A 23,323-nucleotide genomic window follows, 5' to 3' on the forward strand; every position below is an offset into this window, starting at 1 on the left:
TGTGATCACTTACCGTGGATGTTGTCAATATTGGCACTGTATGTGCGCGGTGTTAGAAATGAATGTATTGAAAAGAAACCTAAAAGAACTAATCTATTGCTGCTTAGTTGATATCAACACAAGTTACAGCTATCAAACCCCGCTGAATGAACTCCAACACCAAGAAGATAAATACTATAGAGAGAAGAGTGAAGAGTGTCCTTGGAAATACGTTTGTGGTAGCAGAATTTAATAGATGAATTTTGCGTTGATTAAAAAGTTGTGCACTCAATAATTGTTGTAGCTTAATGCTTACTGTTAACGCCGCTCTGAACATCATGTCAGTTCCATCTGGGTGTGTCAGCCTGATGCGGGAGGAGATCACGAAATGATGCAGCTATGAGACGTTTGCCAACATCAATACGAAGCTGGGATTAGACTAAGTACATAGTTTTACATAATGAAGGGCAACATAAGCTCACAATTTTATATGGCCTTGAATCGATAAGATCACTACTAGGTCGTTTAATAATTGATAAAGATGAAACTAAATTTGTATCACAGAATGTACCCTACAGACTGAATTCTTCTTTTTCTTCTTTCTGGCTAAGCCTCAGTCTGAGCCCTTGTCTTACATTTGATATAGCCGAAATACGTTTCAATGCGGGAATAAACCAAACACTCATTTGCCCTTTCTATGTGTTAGTTCACGAGATTACCTAAATAGCTGACATAAAAGAGGAGAAGGCTGACAATTTTCAGGACATGCTTCATTGCAGTATCTATGATTTATTGATGTACATGTGTGTCCCATGTGGGAATTAAGGTTATGATAGTCATTGAGCACCCTGCTTGTTCCAGATGGTCAGTTGGTCACGGAAGTCATGTGGACAGGTCTTGGCTCGGACCAGGTGAGGTTATCTTGGCTCGGACCAGGTGAGGTTATCTTGACTCGAACCAGGTGAGGTTATCTTGGCTCGGACCAGGTGAGGTTATCTTGGCCCGGACCAGGTGAGGTTATCTTGGCTCGGACCAGGTGAGGTTATCTTGGCTCGGACCAGGTGAGGTTATCTTGGCCCGGACCAGGTGAGGTTATCTTGGCTCGGACCAGGTGAGGTTATCTTGGCTCGGACCAGGTGAGGTTATCTTGGACCGGACCAGGTGAGGTTATCTTGGCTCGGACCATGTGAGGTTATCTTGGCCCGGACCAGGTGAGGTTATCTTGGCTCGGACCAGGTGAGGTTATCTTGGCCCGGACCAGGTGAGGTTATCTTGGCTCGGACCAGGTGAGGTTATCTTGGCTCGGACCAGGTGAGGTTATCTTGGCTCGGACCAGATGAGGTTATCCCTCAGGGCTGACTGAGGTTAGAATACAATAACTGGCGTTTTCTTTATTCTGTCAGTACTGAATGAAACAAGATGAATTTTATATATGTATTTATTTAATATCGGACATTGAAAGATTATTTTCTTGAATCGTTGTATGTGGAGTTTCGTAAATAATGTATATTTTCTTTCAATATGAAGTATGTACATAAAACTTTACCTTATTTAATCTTGGTTTGTGTTTTTTAGATAATATATTTTCCTGGAATATAATAATTTACAGCACTCTTATTTTACAGCTTCACATGTGAATTCTGGTGAATTTATTAACATACATAACATTGCTGTTTCTGTAAAAGTGTGCATGATTTGCCAATGAAACAAATTGCCAAACGCGTTGTGTCAGTTATACATGTGTTCGGCTTGTTACAAGCTATAATATTCGGCGAAAGCGCCAGGGAGATTCTTGTTTTCCCAAAAGCTCACAAAATAGGCAGCTCGATAGACCTGATTAGCAAGGCAACTGGATGCACCTGTGCCGTCATTGTCTTTTTTTAGAAAGAGAAACAGTACTTCCAACCGGTACTGTTAACCAAGCCCCGTCTCGTCATATTAAGTGCACTGCATTTTTTAAAACATTGTGGGATAAGTACAACCATCTCTGTGGGACCTCGCCAAACCGTGGAGAAAATAATAGGTCAATAAACGCCCCACTGCACGATACAGCTCCAGACTTCAACCAATAAAGACGTATGGTGCCCGGTACTGGGGCGACACATCTCCTTATTGGGTTCATAAAGAAGGTAGGAAAGTCTGGCAGAGCCACATCCAATCAGTCTGGGGATGACAGTAAGGTTATAACCATAATTTGTGTGTCCTACTCTCCACGCACGAAAAACTGAGTGTAAATCCGTGCTGTGTCCTGTGATGCACGTTGTGTGTTAACGTCCGCGATAGTCGGGGTATCAATCGTGTGTTATAAGATCCACGTAGTGATTTTAACGCCCGTGAGTTACATCCGAGACAGTAGGGTATCAAGCGTGTGGACTACGATCCACGTTGTGAGGTAAACACGAGGCAGTCACAGTATAAATCACGTGGTTCTATGATGCACGTTGTGAGGTAAATACGAGGCAGTCACAGTATAAATCACGTGGTTCTATGATGCACGTTGTGAGGTAAATACGAGGCAGTCAGAGTATAAATCGTGTGGTTCTATGATGCACGTTGTGAGTTATATCCGAGGCAGTCACAGTATAAATCACGTGGTTCTATGATGCACGTTGTGAGGTAAATACGAGGCAGTCACAGTATAAATAGCGTGGTTCTATGATGCACGTTGTGAGTTAAATACGAGGCAGTCAGGAAATCAGTCGCCTGTTTACGATCCACGTTGTGTGCCTCCCAGACAGACAGGGTATGACATTAAAACGCGTGACCTTTGGTCCATATTATGTGTTAACGTCCGCGGTGTGTTAACGACTTTAATTTCTGACTGGGTTTAACGCCTAACGCCCAACGTTTGATTACAGTTATGAAACCTGAACGTAACTTCAGACAGTAAAAGTCATGTAGACTACAAAGTTTCATAATAGAGGGTGTGAAAAAAAATAATAAGGACACAATTAAATTTCTTTATTCGCTGTTTCGTGGCCTTGGCTTTCACTCATTGGCCCACATGTCTTTGTACACTCATGTTTGAGTCTCCCAGAGAATAATAAAAAGATTTGTTTGTTTGTTTGTTTGTTTGTTGTTTAACGCCGCACTCAGCAATATTCCAGCTATATGACGGCGGTCTGTAAATAATCGAGTCTGGACCAGACAATCCAGTGATTGACGTTATGAGCATTGATCCACGCAATTGAGATACGATGACATGCATCAACCAAGTCAGCGAGCCTGACCACACGATCCCGTTAGTCGCCTTTTACGACAAGCATAGTCGCATTTTACGGCAAGCATGGAATAATATAAGAAAGGCATCCAACTCTAGTCAAGAATGATAAGGCAAGTATGAAATTAAGCATTGTTCTGGGCTCCATTTGGATTTTATTTCATTTATTTTATTGATATATATTTTTGGATATGTTTTCAGGGACAAAATGTTAGTCAACACTGATGTGTACAGTTCCGGCAAGGTAACGTCTTGACTTATTCTCTGAGGGAATATTTCTGTGAGCATGTTGACCTTGGTTAATGGTGTAACATTTACATGATTCAGGTAAGGGGTGTGCAATTGAATTTACCCATTGCCCTCAGTGTCTTTGAAATTGGGTTGCTGTGACATGCATAGTATTGAGAGCATTGGCCTATTACCATGTAGTGAATTATGGACCGGACTGTTATCTTTATTATGCCTATTAACCTAGTATTCTTGTGTGGCCGTCGTTTCTATACAAAATGTATTTATGGCTAGCCTTTGTCCTTTTCTTCGCCCAGCACTGTTCTTCTGCAATTTAGTGCTTGGTACTGTTGCAATATGTGATTGCGTGCATATTCTGTAAACGGATTTAGCAACGTTGATCTCAAAAGGAAACCAATTTGAATATCATCAATAATATTTTTGTTCATAACGGATTGAAAGGTCTGAAATGACTTCTTTTGCCTCATCAATATTGATTCCTTGAACAGTCTAAGATGGCATGACTTGAAACTGTAATTTTATTGTTTATTTGATCGACATCCCCAGCTTACAAGTTGCTAGATGATGTTAGGGAATAAAAGCGACAAAACCCTTTCCATAATCATAAGAAATGTCTGAGTCGACTATACGATTCCGACTCTATCTTAAGCATGCGTTTATGAAATATTATCAAATGGTGATGACACCAGGTGTTCGCGAAAAGGTGAAACCGTGGGTTTTATATGCATAAACACATGCAAGGGCAAGTGAATTGTTCACCTGATGATTGTGGGACACGTGAATATGGGGAATTGCATCAGAAATAAATTTCGTCGTTCAGTGTCAAAACCAAATTGCTCCCCATAGACCACCATTGTTTATTATTAATCATCATGATACCAATTATTCATCATTGATAACCATTGTTTGTCATTGTTCCTAAATGTTAACTATCGATTGTGGTTTTTCCTTGCTCATCATCGTTGATCAGCGGTCATCATTGTTAACCCTTGTTTATAACTGTTGACCGAAATTTACCATTACCTATTTAACACACACACACACACACACACACACACACACACACAAAACATACACTCTCTCTCACATGCACACACACACACACACTCTCTCTCTCTCTCTCACACACAAAAACACAAATGTACACATACACTGACACACACAAATGCACAGATACACTAAAAAGTTAGGACTATATAGGCCAAATGAAAATATACTGCATAAGTATTCAACATTTTGTCAGCCCACCTCTCCTGCAAACGTTATCCTCGAGTCAGAGACAGTGATTGAGTGTGTTGGTGAGTGACTGAGTGAGCGAGCTGGTCTTAACGCCGCTTAGAACCATGACGTGTCCTAGCTCACTGTTCCAGGTAAGCCCAAAGTGAAGCAGGTTATGCGTGTTTTCCAAGGAGAAGCCGTCGAGCCCGTACTGGAGCAGCCAGGTCAAGCAGTAGGTTCTAATCCGACACTAGCGTTGTCCACACAGTAACCAGTGTATGATTCTACGTTTTATTTACACGTTGCTTCACTAACCACATCACTGAAAAGCTTTAAACAGCCGCATTGGAGTTATCACAAACATTTGGAAATCGTAACTGGTTATGGAACATTTGCTTTGGCATAACCAGCAGGGTTCATTATTACTGCAGGAGTGAGTGAGTGAGTGAGTTAAATTTAAGTCGCATCGGCATTATTTCAGCCATTTAGCGACGGGACCAAGTTAATATACTCACAATTGAGTCATTTATGCAAAGTAATAATTAAAATCATTATGAAACATTTGATTGGTTGGTTGGTTGGATGGTTGTTTTACGTCGCACTCAGCAATATTCCAGTTATATGACCGCGGTCTGTAAATAATCGAGTCTGGACCAGACAATCCAGTGATTGACATCATGAGCATTGATTCACGCAATCGGGATCGATGATATGCATCAACCAAGTCAGCGAGCCTGACCACCCGATCCTGTTAGTCGCCTTTTACGACAAGCATAGTAGCCTTCTACGGCAAGCATGGGTTGCTGATGAAACATTTTGAGCATAGCAATAACCATCACAGCAGGAGGATTAAATCAAAGAAGAATCCTTGCCATGCTGTTCTCTTGTTTCAACTAGCTTCAGCTGTGTGACGCCTAGAGTATTACTTTGCATGCTTGCCGACATGATTGAGAACATCAATCTTAAAAACCACGAAGACCTAAAGGCTAAGCTTACAGGCCGGGATTGAGTAGTTCAGTGAGTTGGGTTAAAGCCGCTTTAAACAGTTTTTCAGTCATATCGCGCCGTGTTTGTACATGTATGTGTTGATTAACGCTGCACTCGGCACTAATCAACCTGTATGACAGCGGCCGGTAAACAATCGAGTCTGGACCAGGCAATCCAATGATTACGGACAATGATTGGTTGGTTGGTTGGTTTGTTGTTTAACGCCGCATTCAGCAATATTCCAGCTATATGACGGCGGTCTGTAAATAATCGAGTCTGGACCAGACAATCCAGTGATTAATATCATGAGCATCGATCCACGCAATTGGGATCAATGACATGCATCAACCCAGTCAGCGAGCCTGATGCATGTCATCGTATCCCAATTGCGTGGATCGATGCTCAGGATCTCAATCATTGGATTGTCTGGTCCAGACTCGATTATTTACATACCGCCGTCATATAGCTGGAATAATGCCGAGTGCAACGTTAAACAACAAACAAACTGTAAACAAACGAGTCTGGATTAGACAATCTGGTGATTATGGGCAATTGGGTACGATGACACGCCGTTGACCATGTCACCGAGCCTGATCACTTCATCCATTAAGTCGCTTGACCAGCATAAAATTCTGCATGGGGACCAATTCATGGGGTTAATTCTAAGACGGAATCACCTGGCGTGTCTCGATAACAGCATGGGAAAGAAATTCCCAAATGACGTTGGTCTAAGATGTGTATACTTGTGAAACCCATGAGCTCGAATCAGATACATATGGACCAATCTCAAATTGGGATTCGAACAACCATCTGCAAGTCCTGTCACAAAGCGAAATCCTCTTTACAGCGATACAACTGAACACGAACAAGCCGACAAGGTATTAAACCATTAACCATAAACTTCATAGCGCCCAGAGAGTTAAGCCAAGGGTTCGGAAGCCCCTGATTACGACAAGGAGACGAGATCCGTGGTTTCAGAAGGAGGCCTTGCAAAACCAATACGTCCTCTTATGTTCAACAAGTAGAAGACCCGGTACAGCTGCGTAATACAAGTGTATTGACCAGAGACTTGTGCCACTATCAACGAATCTCAAGCACTGACCGTGTTATTTGCCCCATAGGGTTAATTTGTTCGCGCTCTCGTGTGTGCTCTCTCTGTGTGGCGACCTTCTGCATATTGACTCTGTCTTTTCTTCCAAATTGCACACACTGCCAGGCTGAAGATGTTCGATGTTGTATGGAAGATATGAAGATGCAATGGCACGTTTTACGATTTAAAATAAATTTACTTTTTAAACCATTTGAAATGGGGGGAATTCTCCGGTAATCTGTGCGCATACGTCAATGAAATGTAGTCCGGCGCTCACACATCTCGCAGTTAATTTTGTTTGAAAAAGATTTTTTTTCGGAGTTTCTGTATTGGTACTCTTCCTTCAGTTTACATAACGAACAAATAGCCCAACCTCGCCTACAGGCTTTGATGGGGCGGTGTACGCTGTCTCTGTGTGTGTGTTCGGTGATGCCTAGACACCTGGATTGTACATTACAACAATACGCTGTTTCATGCTTTTTGTCACAGTCATGGTTTGACATCGTTTCTTCAGGTTGTACTATTTTGGAGAGAAACATGATCACGGGCGTGGTGCTGGCAAACCAATGATCATCACAGGAACGAATCTGAGATTGAAACCCATGATCAACGGATCGTGGCAGCTAACACTGTGAACATGGTTAGCCTATAAACAATGTGGTACTTCCACTACAGGTGAAATACTGGCTGTCACGCCGTCACTGTATAAATTGAGGTAGGGTCATATATATTTCCTCTACCCTCGTCACCCTTTACAGTAACATTTAATTAACAGTAACATTTGATTAACAGTAACTCAGCAACACATAGTTGACAGCAACACATAGTTAACAGTAACACGTAGTTAACATTTAACACATAAATAACAGTAGCATATAGTTAACATCAACACATAATTAACAGCAACACATGGTTAACAGCTACACATAGTTAACAGATACATATAGTTAACAGTAACATGCAGTTAACATTAACACATAGTTAACAGTAACACATTAACTAGTTGGAAAAGAAAGTACACACCCATGTTTGATGGTCAATAAAATTAAAACAAACGAACGAATGTTATTCAATGATGGTGTATACGCCAGTAGGGTCACATGCGATAGTCCATGCACAATTTCAGTGCGAAACTCAAAACAGGTGACGTGTACATGGACATGGGGGTAGGCAGATCACAGTTCACAGGAATAATCAGAGTCAACCAGGGACTGTCTTGATAAGTTTGTGGTCTTTAACGGATACCTGGTTCGTTCAGTAACGAGTATGACCACCGTGAGCATCAATGCACGCCACTACTCGCTGCCTCATTGAAGTTGTCAGCCGCCTGATGACGTAATCGGGAATCCGATTCCATTCAATTCTTACAGTGTCAGCACGCTGTTGCTGGTTTTTTAATGGGTGTAGACGTCTTCGGATCTGAACCTTCAGATGATCCCACACTCTAAAAACAAACGTTTAGTAGAGACACGTTGAAGTGCTTGTTCCTAAACGCTAGTGTATATCTTACGTCACTGGTGCTTAATAATCACCACAGTTTGCCATACAGCCAACACACACATGACTCCCCGGTTGCTCTTTTTCACACCACAAACAAGTTTTTATTTAGTACAGACATGTTGAAGTGTTCCTGGACGCAAATGCATATTTTATGTCACTGGTGTAAAACAGGTTTGAGATACAAGATACACACACACGTATTTTTAAGTGTACATCCGTTTACTAATATTACATTTTTGATCAAAATAATAGAAAAAGTTTTATGGCGACTATTATTTCTAATTTATTAAAAACAAACTGAATTTACACTATTAAGCGTACCTATTTAGATCTATCTCTCATCTGAAATCTGAATACTTTTCCATGGACCTCTTACGAATGGTATATATCTAACATAAATTGTATATATCAGCAGATTTACTTCGTGTCGCCATGCCGCATGCATCCAACAACACATCCACGCATACATCAATATATGTTGAGAAGTCAAAATGTGACTTTTCACCCGTAAGGTCCTTTATCTCATGGTTGGTCACATGAGTTGATTTATTAACACCAGTGCTTATATACTATCAGTAGTGTTGTAAAATATATGACGTCACTAGATGACGTCATTATACTGAGTGGTTGTCGCCATTTTGTACTAAGTGTTCCTGCACAAGATTACTTAAAATTGCTTAAGTAGTATTGCAAAACTGTAGGGAAATTTCATTATATTAACTAGTGAAAAACACAATATCAGAGTTAACGCAAGTCTTGTTTAAACCTAGATTGTTATATAAGCCTACCTAGATTGTTGTTGTGTATATTCTTAATTTTCTTAAAAACTGCAGGTTCACCTTCCGTCTTCAGTGAAGGCAGGTCTACTGTCATGTGGGTATGTCTCCCTTCACACAATATTTCCGACACAGGGAAGTCACTGTTTCTAATGACGATCTCTTGTCTGAAGAAGAATATTCTGTCAATCTCAAAGAACTTCAAGCTGAATGGGACATGGCCAAACCAAGTAACACTCACATCAAGCTGCTTCTCCGGCACCTACGTCAGTAAAGAAAAAGATGGATGACTTCTCTACCCGACGGAAAGATCCAGCCCATAATTGAGGCGTATCCCTGTTTCTCAGAAGGACAACATGTGAGTACTGAGTAGTGACAGATGATAGGAACATGCTGTTGGTAGTCCATGATGTCTCCAAACATTATTATCAAAACTCTGTACAGTTTCATAGAACAATTGTAAACTTCATGTGCAACTGAAGGAAAGGATTATACTCAATAGATTACCTGTAAAATGACTAGACTTTTGTCATTTCATAATCTGTTATTTATTCACAGGTGTTGTCGGAATTCATTGCTATGGTGTACCCAGAAAAGGAGGAGGAACAGGCCGGACAAGATGTTTGTCAGAAGGTTGAATGGCTCCTGCGGCATGTGGCGAATACAGTGAAGGCTAACGTAAGCACTCTTATTATCAGCAATAGTCCAGCTATATGACGGCGGTCTGTTAAATAATCGAGTATGGACCAGACAACCCAGTGATCGACATCATGAGCATCGATCCACGCATTTGGGACCGATGACATGTATCAACCAAGTCAGCGAGCCTGACCAACCGATCCCGTTAGTCGCCTTTTACGACAAGCATAGTCACCTTTTACGGCAAGCATGGGTTGCTGAAGACCTATTCCACCCCGGAATCTTCACGGGTACGTGTGAACGTCTGCGACTTGTGTCACTTTCCTCTCGTCAAAATATTTCCCTCTCTCACTCTTTCCATTTCAATCTGACACGCAGTGATGTAAAAATAGTACTCATGAAAGCTGCGTTAATCCCATTTTACTCACTCACTCCTCCAACTTTTAGCTGACAATGCAGTGTCACGGAAATACTCGACAAAGCTGCGGCAATTCCGCTTCACTCACTCACTCCTCCCACATTAATAAGTGAATTGTATTTTACGCCACTTTAAGCAATATTACAGCAATATCAAGGCGGGGGACACAAGAAATGGGTTTCAAGCATTGTACCAATGTGTCGAATCGAACCCTGGTCTTCGGCGTGACGAGCGAACGATTTAACCACTCGGCTACCACAAGGCCCACATTAAGCTGATACGCTGCGATGTACAACGGAAATAATCTATAAAGCGGAGTCAGTCCCACTTCACTCACTCACACATTAATTTGGGACACAATAAGTTGTCTTGCAACTCTGAAATGCTCATTACATGTTGTACTTTCAGCTCTCAAATGTTCGCGAAGCCACTATTGACCAAACAAACCAATACAGTTTCCCGACTGTTTGTGGAAGGCGCAAATACGCTAAAACCATGGGTTAACAAAATACACATTACGGTTACATGTTATATAAAATACCGCAGCTCGTGAATGTGATGAGATCGGCTCGTTGAAGTAGTCAGCCTTTTAGCGTATATAGGCCAATTAAAGTTTTTTGTATTGTTTTTGTTTGTTGTTTAACGCCGCACTTTGCAATATTCCAGCTATATGGCGGCGGTCTGTAAATAATCGAGCCTGGACCAGACAATCCAGTGCTTGCCATCATGAGCATCGATCCACGCAATTAGGACCGATGAAGTGCATCAACCAATTCAGCGAGTCTGACCACCCGATCCTGTTAATCGCCTTTTACGACAAGCATAGTCGCCTTTTACGGCAAGCATGGGTTGCTCTGGGTGAATGAATGTTATTTTAGGCCACAGTGGCGATATTAAAGGTTTGTCATGTAAAGGCACATTCTAGCACAGGCACACCAGTGGTTGGCGATAGCATGAAAATATCCACGCTGCACAATGACACACACTTTAATGACACATGACTTGGCTACCTAATATTGATTTCAGTATGTTGTTACAAAGAGTACGAAGATTTCGGAATCTCATCAGGGTGATTAGAAGAGTTAGTTAGTATGCCAGTATACGCTTCTTTCAACAATATTTGATTTAAATGACGGCATGTCAGCTTGATATGGGAGGAAATCCCAAAGTGATACAGGTAGAGATAGACCTTTACCATTTTATTGGTGCTTACAAATCCTGGAAACTACACCAGGGCTATTGTGGGATTCGAACGAGCTTTGTACATTCCAAGTACGTCTAAGGGACGCAACTCTGCACAGAAAATCGCAGCATCTTCGACGAGACGACAGAACCCCGTATGCTTGCTCCGTCAAGACCTCGGTAAGAATTGGTCTTCAGCAACCCCTGCTTGTAGTAAGAGGCGACACACGGCATCGGGTTGTCAGGTTCGCTACCCTGGTTGATGCGTATCACAATTTCGCAGATGCTCATGATATCAATCAATGAATCATCTGGTCCAAAACTCGACTATTTACGGAGCGCAATCAAATAGCTGAGTGCGGCGTTGAACAACAAACAAACATACAAACAAAACAAACCCTGTGCTTGGCTGAATCCAGTTTCGGAATCCTTCGCGTATCTCGGCATTAGGTGAACTATTTGCCATGTCTGTACACATAGTGTACACATATAATCGTTTTGATCAGGGCAAATTGTCAAGAAGGAAAACGAATGCCATCTGAAGTTTACTGAGAAGACAATACGTGAAATGCTGGACATTCTCATTGTGATATCCATGTAAAACTGAGGGTAAGACATTTAGGCAAGAAATGGGCATCCCCATGGGCACCAACTGTGCTCCCCTTCTCCTGACCTGTTTCCTTATGCAAATAAAAAGAAATTTGTTCTATGATTGGCAAAGTCAAAACAAGGTAATTTGCCCAATCAGTTGAGCTCCAGGTGTATCGATGATCTGTTCAATAACCATCAGATATCCAATTCCTTTCATTGATTTACCCACCAGATTGGTTGGTTTGTTGTTTAACGCCGCACTCAGCAATATTCCAGCTATATGATGGCGGTCTGTAAATAATCGAGTCTGGACCAGACAATCCGGTGATAAATATCATGAGCATCGATCCATGCAATTGGGATCGATGACATGTATCAACCAAGTCAGCGAGCCTGACCAACCGATCCCGTTAGTCGCCTTTTACGACAAGCATAGTCACCTTTTACCGCAAGCATGGGTTGCTGAAGACCTATTCTACTCCGGAATCTTCACGGGTCTTACCCATCAGAACGAGAAATACCCACACCTCACGAGACCGCCTCACCTGTTTCATATTCAGATCTATGCACAAAGATTCAGAGTAAGAAAACACTCTCCACAAGACTGTATGACAAATGGGATGACTTCAACTTTCCAAGAGTTAACTTTCCCTTTATAACGAGCAATATCCCTGCAGCTCCAGCCTTGGTGTCTACATTTCACAACTTTTGAGGTGTACTCGAGCATGCTCTTGCTCAGACGTCGTTTGATGACGCTAACAGCATTCAGGCCTCCGTAAAGCTTTCAAAATGTTTTGTGGTAGACGACGAATCAATTATCTCTGATGCAATTCCGTATTTTGATTTGTACCATATGTTCCCGTGTTTTTTCAGGTGAAGAATGGACTTGCCTTTGCATGTGGTTGCCACGGGTGCCACCGTTGGGGCAGGATATATACGCTTACCTTTTCGCAAACACCGGTATCACGACGATTAAGTAGTGATTCATAAACACATGCTCATGACAATCTCCGAATCATACAATCGATTCTTTTGACAGAACATATTCCTGAAGAATATGGAATGTGATTTGTCTTTTTTATTCACAAAAGTTTCGCAGGACAGGTGACATTCGATTTATAACTATATAACCGTTACTGTTATATTCAATATCTTTTCTGTCGGTAAAACCAAGCAAAACTGCCCTCCGCGATATCGGGACACAATTTAAAACCTTGTGATCTTCGTTCTCGCACTGGTTATTTCCAAATACAGGATCACAGAAAGGTACACATACATAATATTGTGCAAGCCGTCCTTTGAGGCTAATTACTTTCATCACACATATTGGGATTGAAGACCACAGCGACCGAACACATTCAGGTGGAATGGATTTCCGTGAACCGTTCGATGCCCGATGTAATCAAACGTACAGGAGACCGAATCCTTCTTTTGATGTGCAACCAAACATTTTCGATGACATTAATATCAGGAGGCTGAACTGGCCAGATTATGCATGGGGCTTGATTACTTTCTTTAGATTCATGGATGACCCGCGCACGATGCACTGAGATGGTATCATCTTGAAATAAATACTTCTACTTTCCATTTGCAATAACAGGCCATGGAGTGCTCTCTGGGCGATATTGGATATCGGCATGTGTATGTCCATCTGCAGACGCTGGAGTGACAACCCATTCCAGCAAATGCAAAAAAAACCATATGATATGTTCTGTTACTCTGTGCTTGTTTTTTCCGGACACTAAATCAACTTGCCACCCCCAGGACGAAATCACACCTATCAAATATCTTATCCTGCTGTTTTCAATTAATATCCTGAACAACAATTTCCTCTCTTAAAACCTGACGTTCAAAAGCATGTGAATGAAAATAATAATGACAGCAATTTGATGCAATCATACAGCTGTATTCTTGACACGGGACGGCAATTTGGCACTTTTCACATGGGATATTGTTATTATGAACGAAGTCCACTCAACAGCATTGTGCCCCACGTATTTCTCTCGGGCATTGTACCGGCCTGCGCATGTGTCCCCCCACTTGTGAGGTGTCTGGAACTCCATTGCTGCACCTTAAACATGTAAAAGAAAAAGGTTTAGGTTAAAATGTTATCAATTTGAAGCCAATAAAAAGATGGTGTGACGGTTGGTTGGTTTGTAGTTAAAAGTCGAACTCAGCAATATTCCAGCTATATGACGCCGGTCTGTAAATAATCGAGATCCAAGTGGATGATCCAAGATAGATTTCACCCGTGTATTTATTTTCTTGAATCTTTGAATGTGGATTTCCGTAAATAATGTTTATTTCTTTAATCCTTGACTATGAACTTTGTAAACAAAAGTTTTTCTTATTTGATCTTTGAATGTGATTTTTTTGTAAATAATAAAGTTTCCTGTTATATATCTATAATTGCATTCACGTTACAGTTATATTTGTGATTTCTCTCCGAATCTACTCCATACTCTTGCCATTTCTGTACAAATACACACAGTTTGCCAATGAAACAAATAACGAAACGTTTTATCATAACTCCATGTCAGAATGAATGAATGAGATCTGATTGGTCCACGTGATCTTGATAAATACTATGTATCCAGCCTGCCGGGGAATTAAATTTCTGAGAGGGAGAATAAATCCCTTATACCCCGCTACGAAGAAAACATACTGCACGTTGACTTCTCAGCGGGAGAATAAATCCCTTTATATCCTGCATTGAAGCAAAAAGCCTGACGCTTTTTCCGGATTAAATAAGGTCACGTGACTTATGGCAGATCAAAACATGTCAGTAAGATGAATTTGCTGCAGCAGTATCACTCGAGGTACATCAGATTTTATGCGTCCCTCGTAAGGTTTTAGACACATCGCCTCCGGCTCGTGGTATAAAACCTAACGTTGGGCGCATAAAATCCTATGTACCCCTTGTGATCCTGCTACAACTTAGATTGTGTTTGTTATACGTGCGTACGGTTTTTTATCAGCTGTAATGTATGGGAACGCGCCGGGAAATTCTTGTTTTCCCAAAAGCTCACAAGAAGATAGCTCAAAAGACTAATTAACAAGGCGACTGGATGCACCTGTACCGCCATTGTTTTTTGGAAAAAGAAACATTACTTCCAACAGGTTGTGTAAACGTATCGTCATATAGAGTATATTGCTTTAAGTTAAAATATTGTAGGATAAGTACAACCATCTCTCTGGGACCTCGTCAAACCGTGCAAAAGAATATTGGTCAATAAACGCTTCACTGCATGATATAGCTCCAGACTTCAACAAATAGAGACGTATGGTGCCCGGTATTACACAACTCCTTACTGGGTTCATAAAGAAGGTAGGAAAGTCTGGCAGAGCCACATCCAATCAGTCTGGGGATGACAGTAAGGTTATAACCATAATTTGTGTGTCCTACTCTCCACGCACGAAAAACTGAGTGTAAATCCGTGCTGTGTCCTGTGTTGCACATTGTGTGTTAACGTTCGCGATAGTCGGGGTATCAGTCGTGTGTTATAAGATCCACGTAGTGTGTATTATCCGCTACAATCGGGGTTTGACAGCCAAACGTTGCGAGTTATATCTGATTTGTTTGTTTGTTTGGTTGGTTGGTTTGTTGTTTAACGCCGCACTAAATGACGGCGGTCTGTAAATAATCGAGTTTTGGCAATTACAAAATATTTTGTCTTTCCTGTTACCATTTTATCTGTCCTGTTACCATGAATGTCTTTCCTGTCACCAGGTTTCTGCCATCTAGTAATCGATAATCGATTCTGGACCAAACAATCCAGTGATTAATATCATGACATGCATTAACCAAGTCAGCGAGCCTGACCATCCGATCCAGTTAGTCGCCTTTTACTACAAGCATAGGTTGCTGAAGACCTATTCTACCCCGTAATCTTCACGGGTCGAGTTATATCTGAGACAGTCAGTTGTTATGTCCTGACTGTGATTGACGATACAACACATCGTGGATAACAAAACACACGGTAGACTACAATACACTGACTTTCGCGGATATAGTGAGGGAGTTAAGTTTTTAGTCACATCGGCAATATTTCAGCCATATCGTGACTATCAAGATTAAGATTATAATTACTTTGAAACGTTTAAAAAGCTGCCAACGACGGGCAGTATAATAACTAGACATATCACAGAGAAATATTTAAAACTAGTATTGAATCATAAAATGGATATTACGATACATAACAATATATTATAAAAACAGGCTATTGATCTCCAACAACTGAAGGTAGATCACCATACTGTTGCAATTGGTTGTTGGTTGGTTTGTTGTTTAACGCCGCACTCAGCAATATTCCAACTATATGACGGCGGTCTGTGTAAATAATCGAGTCTGGACCAGACAATACAATGATTGACAACAAGATCACCATACTGGTAGCAAAAGTATTGTAAGTTCCCATGGTCCCAGATCACCATACTGGGGACCATGGGGACTTACACTACCTTTGCTACCTGCATGGGCCCCAGCTGAATTTACATCATACCTTCAGGTGTTGGCGATTATGAACACATTTAGCCGTATTAAAACAACAGTTTTTGATTGTTTGTTGTTTAACGCCGCACTCAGTAATATTCCAGCTATATGACGGCAGTCTGTAAATAATCGAATCTGGACCAGACAATCCAGTGATTGATATCATGAGCATCGATCCACCGAATTGGGATCGATGACATGCATCAACCAAGTCAGCGAGCCTGACCACCCGATCCCGTTAGTCGCCTTTTACGACAAGCATGGGTTGCTGAAGACCTATTCTACCCCGGAATCTTCACGGGTCTACAGATATTCTTCGGTTAAATGATGTGAGAATAAATCTACTTTGAATGACGTGGTCTTACATACCCTCTCCAGGGGACAATAATTTTACACTACTTCAACCCCCTTCGAGAATACAGCCACTAATAATCTCAGTTATCACATTTATTCTGCCAATTTTAAAAAAAAACACTGTCTATATTATATACACACCATTTATTAATCAAAATTTATGGAACAATTCAATTTCTTTTAAAAAACCAATAACTAAATGAGAACTGATATCAAAAAGATCCTTCATAGATGTAACCTTGAAATATTTATCCCTTGTGATGGAAAAATCAACAGTCAAGCAGGCGGGCTTGACCGTGATTCTCTCATCACAAGAGATGCAGAATGGAGGATCCTCACCTTTTAAAATGTATTCATGAGTATAACGTGAATGACCAATACGACATCGTCTTAAAATGACCTCTTCAAATCTGGACTAATAATCCAAGGAGGTATAACCGATATTTGCTTTTATTGCATGTAATATATTTATACCCACTTTGGTGTCCCACTTCTTCTGCATTAGATAGATCTCTGATGTAACATCTAATGACAGGTTTATAATCACTGTATGGTATAAGAAGTGGTGTCACAGATTTGTCGAGTGCTGCTTTTGCAGCAGCAGCAGCCATTGTATTATCAACAATTCCAACATGGCTTGGTAACCAAAAAAAGACGATATCGTATTGGCCAGTGGCAAGGTTATTATGTAATTCTATGATGTCGAATTAAATTGGACGCTGACACGAAGTGTTTTTAATGGCCTGAAGACAGGAGAGTTTATGAATTCTTTATGTTCAGATTGTTTATTAATATATTCTAAAGCAGTTAAAATGGCCTTTGATTCTGCTGTAAAAATTGAAGAGTCATCTGTTAATCTAGTTGATATAGTTCTGGATAACACACCACTTGATCACAGAACACACAATCGATACCCTGACTGAGTTATATCTGAGACAGTCAGGGTATCGATTGGTGTTTTTTGATCAAGTTGTGTGTCATATCCGCGACAGTAAGGGTATCACTCGTGTGTTCTATGATCCACGTTGTGAATTATATCCGCGACAGTCAGTGTATAATAGTCAACCGTGTGTTTTGTTATCCACGAAGTGTTGTATCGTCAATCACAGTCAGGATATAACAGTCAGTCGTGTGCCCAATGATCCACGTTGTGTGTTCGCTTCCAAGACAGTCAGGGTATGGCATTCAAACGTGTGTCTTATGGTCCGTTGGACCAGTGAAGATCCGGGAAAAATACTTTTTCAGCAACCTTTGCTTGCCGTAAGAGGCAACTAACAGGATCTGGTGGTCAGACTCGCTGACTTGGGTGATACATGTCATCGTGTCGATCCCAATTGAGTAGATCGATTCTCGTGATGTCAATCACTGAATTATCTGGTCCAGACTCAATAATTTACAGACCGTCATCGTATATATGGAATATTGCTGAGTGCGGCGTTAAAGAATTAACAAACTATGGTCCATGTTGTGTGTTAACGTCCGCTACAACCTGACCATGATATTTTCTTTTCTTTTCAGTTATGAAACCTAAACGTAACTCGTGTCAGTGGTGGGCTAAAAAACGTTTCACAATTTCAAGGTCATGCAGAAAAGATAAAGGACAAAACACATTGTCAATTAATTTATTTTTTTTCTTCGCCGTGTCATTCAGACTGAATTGTTTTACAACATGCCCAGGGCTTTCAATTGTTGTCCCTTTTGTATATGAACACTGGGCGGTCGGGTAGCCTAGTGGTTAAAGCGTTCGCTCGTCACGCCGAAGACCCGGGTTCGATTCCCGACACGGGTACAATGTGTGAAGCCCATTTCTGGTGTCCCCCGCCGTGATATTGCTGGAATATTGCTAAAAGCGGCGTAAAACCAAACTCACTCACTCACTCACTATATGAACACTCATGTGTACAGTCTCGACAAGGAGTTATTGTCCGAGAGAATATTGCTGTGAGCATGTTGACCTCAGTTAATGGTGTAACATTTACTTCCTGCATGGACAACAGCCGGATTTACATAATCCCTTCAGGTGTTGGCGATTATTGACAATTTTAGCAAAATTAAAAGAACACATATTCTACGATTAAAACTGTAGTTGGAATAACATACTTTGAATGATATGGACTTACGAAACCCTCTCAGGGGGACAATAATTTTACTTTAACCCCCTTTGAGGATACAGCCACGATCTATCACAGATATTGATTTATTCCACTAATGCTAAAAGGTCATTTATTTTATACAAAGCAAATTAACAAAATTTATCAAACAACTCTATTTCTTTTAAAAAGCCAATAATTAAATGAGAACTAATAGTGTTAAAAAGATTCTTCATAGATTTAACCTTGAAATATTTATCCCTTGTGATGGAAAAATCAACACAGTCAAGCAGGACATGCTTGAACGTGTTTCTTTCATCACAAGGGATGCAGAACGGAGGATCCTCACCTTTCAATAAATATCCATTGGTGTAACGCGAATGGCCAATACGACATCGTCGTAAAAAGACCTCTTCAAATCTGGACTGACAAACCAAGTAGGTGTAACCGATATTTGGTTTGATGTCATGTAATTTATTGATACCAACTTGGGCAATTTAGTGCTTGGTACTGATGCAATATATATTGCGTGGATATTCTGTTAACGGATTTAGCAACGATGAACTTAAAAAGGAAACCAATTTGAATATCATCAATGATATTTTATTCGTAACTGATTGAAGGTCATCTTTTGCTACATCAAGATTGATTCTTGGAACACTCTAAGATGTCAAGACTTGAAACTGTAACTTTATTCTTTAATTGATTGCTAGATGATGTTCCGGGAATAAAAGTGAGAAAACTCTTTCCATGTTCATAAGACAGTGACTGATTGTGTTGGTGAGTGATTGAGTGAGCGAGCTGGTCCTAACGCAGCTTTGAACCATGACGTGTCCTAGCTCACTATTCCAGGTAAGCCCAAAGTGAAGCAGGTTATACGTGTTTTCGAAAGACAAGTCGTTGAGCCCGTACTGGAGCAGCCACGTCAAGGAGTAGGTTTTAATCGAACACTAGCGTTGTCCACACAGTAACCAGTGCATGGTTCTACGCTTATTTACACGTTGCTTCACTCACCACATCACTGAAAAGCTTTAAACAGCCGCATTGGAGTTATCACAACAGGAGGATTAAATCAAAGAAGTCTTCTTGCCATGTCGTTCTTTTGTTTCAGCTAGCTTCAGCTGTGTGACGCCCAGAGTATTACATCATTGCCGACATGATTGAGAACATAAATGATAAGTTTGATTGTTTGGTTGGTTAACGCCGCACTCAGCAATATTCCAGCTGTATGACGGCGGTCTGTTAACAAATAATCGAGTCTGGACCAGACAATCCAGTGATTAACCCGTCCTTGCCGTAAAAGGCGACTAACGGGATCGGGTGGTCAGGCTCGGTGACTTGGTTGTTGCATGTCATCGATCCCAATTGCGTGGATCGATGCTCATGTTATCATTCACTGGTTTGTCTGGTCCAGATTTGGTTGGTTTGTTGATTAACGCCGCACTCAGCAATATTCGAGCTATAGGACGGCGGCCAGTCTGTAAATAATCGAGTCTGGACCTGACCAATATTATTTATGTGTACCTTTCTATGATCCTGAAATTACCAGTGCGAGAACGAATATCACAAGGTTCTTAATTGTGTCCCGATATTGTGGCGGGAAATTTTACTCAGATCTACCTTTTATTCTACTATTTTGCTTGGTTTTACTACCGACAGTAACTATGGAAAACGATAATGAATATAGCAGTAACGGTTATATAGTTATAAATCAAATGTCTGTTACGCGATGTTTTCAAAAAAAGTCATTTCAATATTTATCTGAATTGCAATCACTGGATTGTCTGGTCCAGACTGAGTGCGGCGTTAAACAACACACCCAACCAACCAAAGTTCGCCCCCGACTATGTTACAAGGTTTGTCAGCACCATACCCGTGCTCGGGGTTTCACGGAAATGGTAAACGTCTGAGACCTGCATCACTTAAGGCTTTCCTCCCACATTATGCATTAAGCTGACACGCTGCGATATGACTGGAATATATCCCGGTTTCACCTGTTTTCGGCGATGTACGAAAAGTGCGCGGTAAAACTATACACGTTCAAATAAAATCAATTCATTTTATGTAAATAGCAAAAATCATCTGTCAAAGGATATTCACTCACATTTTACTGACGACACTCTTCAAATTTAGCTGTCGCCAGCCGCCATTACTGCAGTGGCCCATATTTGGGAGATGCGTCCTACGTCACCTGTTTTCGGCGATGACGTTTCACACGAAGAATGTATGGTGCACCGTTGATGAAAACCAAAATTATGTTTCATACACAACACGTGAATGTTTTTGGTGAAAATTCAATGGAGCTCAACGCAGTTCCAACATCAATTAAGAAATATTAAATGAGTCACTCCAACTGGAACATTTGAAGACATATATGAATTTTACTCTTCAACCGTTGGCTCACAGTGGGCACAAAGAAATTGTGTATGAGTGCGGACAAATCGTAACTTCCTGCAAAATACTAAATGCACCAGATGTCCACATTTACTGCACTCTGCCCACTTCACCAATGTGATTGTGTCAGTGTACCGTAAGGCATCAGGAGTGAATTTCCCGCAAACACAACAGACATCGTCATCATCTGTTTCACTGTCTGTGAAACTGTCATTAGGTGGGACTACAGGTGTGCGCGTAGCTTTGGCAGCAGTACCCGCGCGACTAGATCTCTTCCCCTTGGCTTTGTTGTTTTTGGAAGAATTGCCATTTCCCATAGATATATCCACGCCTGATGTGAGCTGGTCAGTGCATGGATCAGGTTGACTAGTACTGTCCCGTTTCCTCTTAAGCGGATTCTGTTTGCCGACTTTATTCTGTTTATCCCGATGCTCTGTAATTTTGTCCAGTATTGTCTGGTCAGTTATTGCCTTCCCACCGACGAGATTCTCAGTGTATTTCTTGGTTTAAACGTTTTCACATTCTTCAAGACTTCGCCACCCCGATATTCCAGAAAATCTCGTGCAGCACAATCAGTATTGGCAACAACCGCATTTCCTTCCGAATCAGACGGCGGGGACCTGGTTAAAGACCGGGCAGGCATGACAAGTCATCAACATCGGAGTTGAACGGGTGGATTCCAGATTTTCTGAAGGAACATACAATGTTAATAGGCGTCAAAGTGGAATTAAACACTTTACATGCTATCCCGCATATGTTGTGTTTACTGATGGCTCTCCCGGAATTTTCTCTAAGAAATGTGTGACAGGCTCTAATCCAGGTGGTCTGAAAAGGACCGTAACACCCGATATCAAGCGGTTGTTAAAGGTGACTGGTATGAGGTGGAAGAATAAACAATATGATGTGATTTTGCCTCGCCCATTCAATTAAACCAAGTGACATGCGACTCTTGTGGCCGTCATATTATATAAGAACGGGTGAATCTGCGTCACGAGCTGGCAGGTATTTCGCCAAGTGATCCTTCATGTTGGTGCTGAATACGTCCGTATTCGACCATCCTGTCTCAGACAGTGCCAGAGGCTCCAGGTGTTGCTTCAGACAGCAGTTCTTCTCTCATCCGTTGAACAGAAAATACAAAATAAGGAGGAACATTCCCGCCAACTGCACTGACAGCTGCAATCATCGTGACTGTTTTAGACTTTCCCGATGTCACGGTATGTACCTTGCAATTAACACCGGCAACAATCTTGGGGGCGTAACGTCGGTAGAGAGGCCTTTCTCGTCGATGTTGAAGATAGCATGAGGAGAATTGTCCAAGCTGTGTTTCTTTATGACCTGTGACAGCTCTTCAAAATACCTCGCAATGTTCTCCTTGGTCGCCGATCTTGCCCTTGCAGCCTCAAGTTTGCGTGGTTTCTGGACTTTAAGTTCTGGCCATCTATCAATGAAGCTGTACAACCACCGTAAACTCAATGGATGAGAACGATCCCGATATCCCAAGTGGACAGCATAGTCACTCGCAAGGTTGATTGTCTCCTGACGAATGTAACCATAGCCAATCTCCCCCGTAACCCGAATGTGACTCGCCAAGAATGATTCCTGTGTTGCTGTAAATAACGGCATCGGTCCCGACTTGACTGTCGAGGCTGACATTTCCGAGAAGACGGACTTTAAGTGTTGAAACCGGAACACACCACCTAGCTGCAGCCCTCTGCAGATACATTTTCTCCGGTAACCCGTTTATAGGCATTATCCAGGTCATCAATGCTGTAATTGGATCGATAATGACCACGAAAGGTCGTACTGGTCTGAAAGAACATAAAGAACTATCTTAGAACCATTGGGACGAATGGTAAAATACTGTAAGAGATGTCCCGAAAACGTTTCCATATTTTTTTAACCGCGCGGCATCCGATGACTTCAGTCACGTGATATATTGTTCACAAACATGGTTAACCTAGCACACGCTGCCGAAAGGCGAATTTTTAGAAGTTCAGTACTACGATTTCCAACACTTTTAAATAGGGTAAGTTTGGTAATAAGTTTCGAAGTATATTTCAACAACGTTTTTGTAACTATAGTAAGAATACCTTCCTGATTTCCATATGGAGCCGATTTTCCCCCCCGAGAGGATCGAAGCGACC

The 23,323-nt window shown here is 41.3% G+C and overlaps 1 pseudogene; it reads right to left on the reverse strand.

The window, feature by feature from the left end:
• Positions 1–21,915: 21,915 nt before the first annotated feature.
• Positions 21,916–22,832, reverse strand: LOC139451861 (uncharacterized; annotated as a pseudogene).
• Positions 22,833–23,323: the final 491 nt, after the last annotated feature.

The sequence above is a fragment of the Haliotis cracherodii genome, unplaced genomic scaffold (genome assembly GCF_022045235.1).
Source record: "Haliotis cracherodii isolate W230 unplaced genomic scaffold, xgHalCrac1.p SCAF_9, whole genome shotgun sequence".
NCBI classification, from domain to species: domain Eukaryota; kingdom Metazoa; phylum Mollusca; class Gastropoda; order Lepetellida; family Haliotidae; genus Haliotis; species Haliotis cracherodii.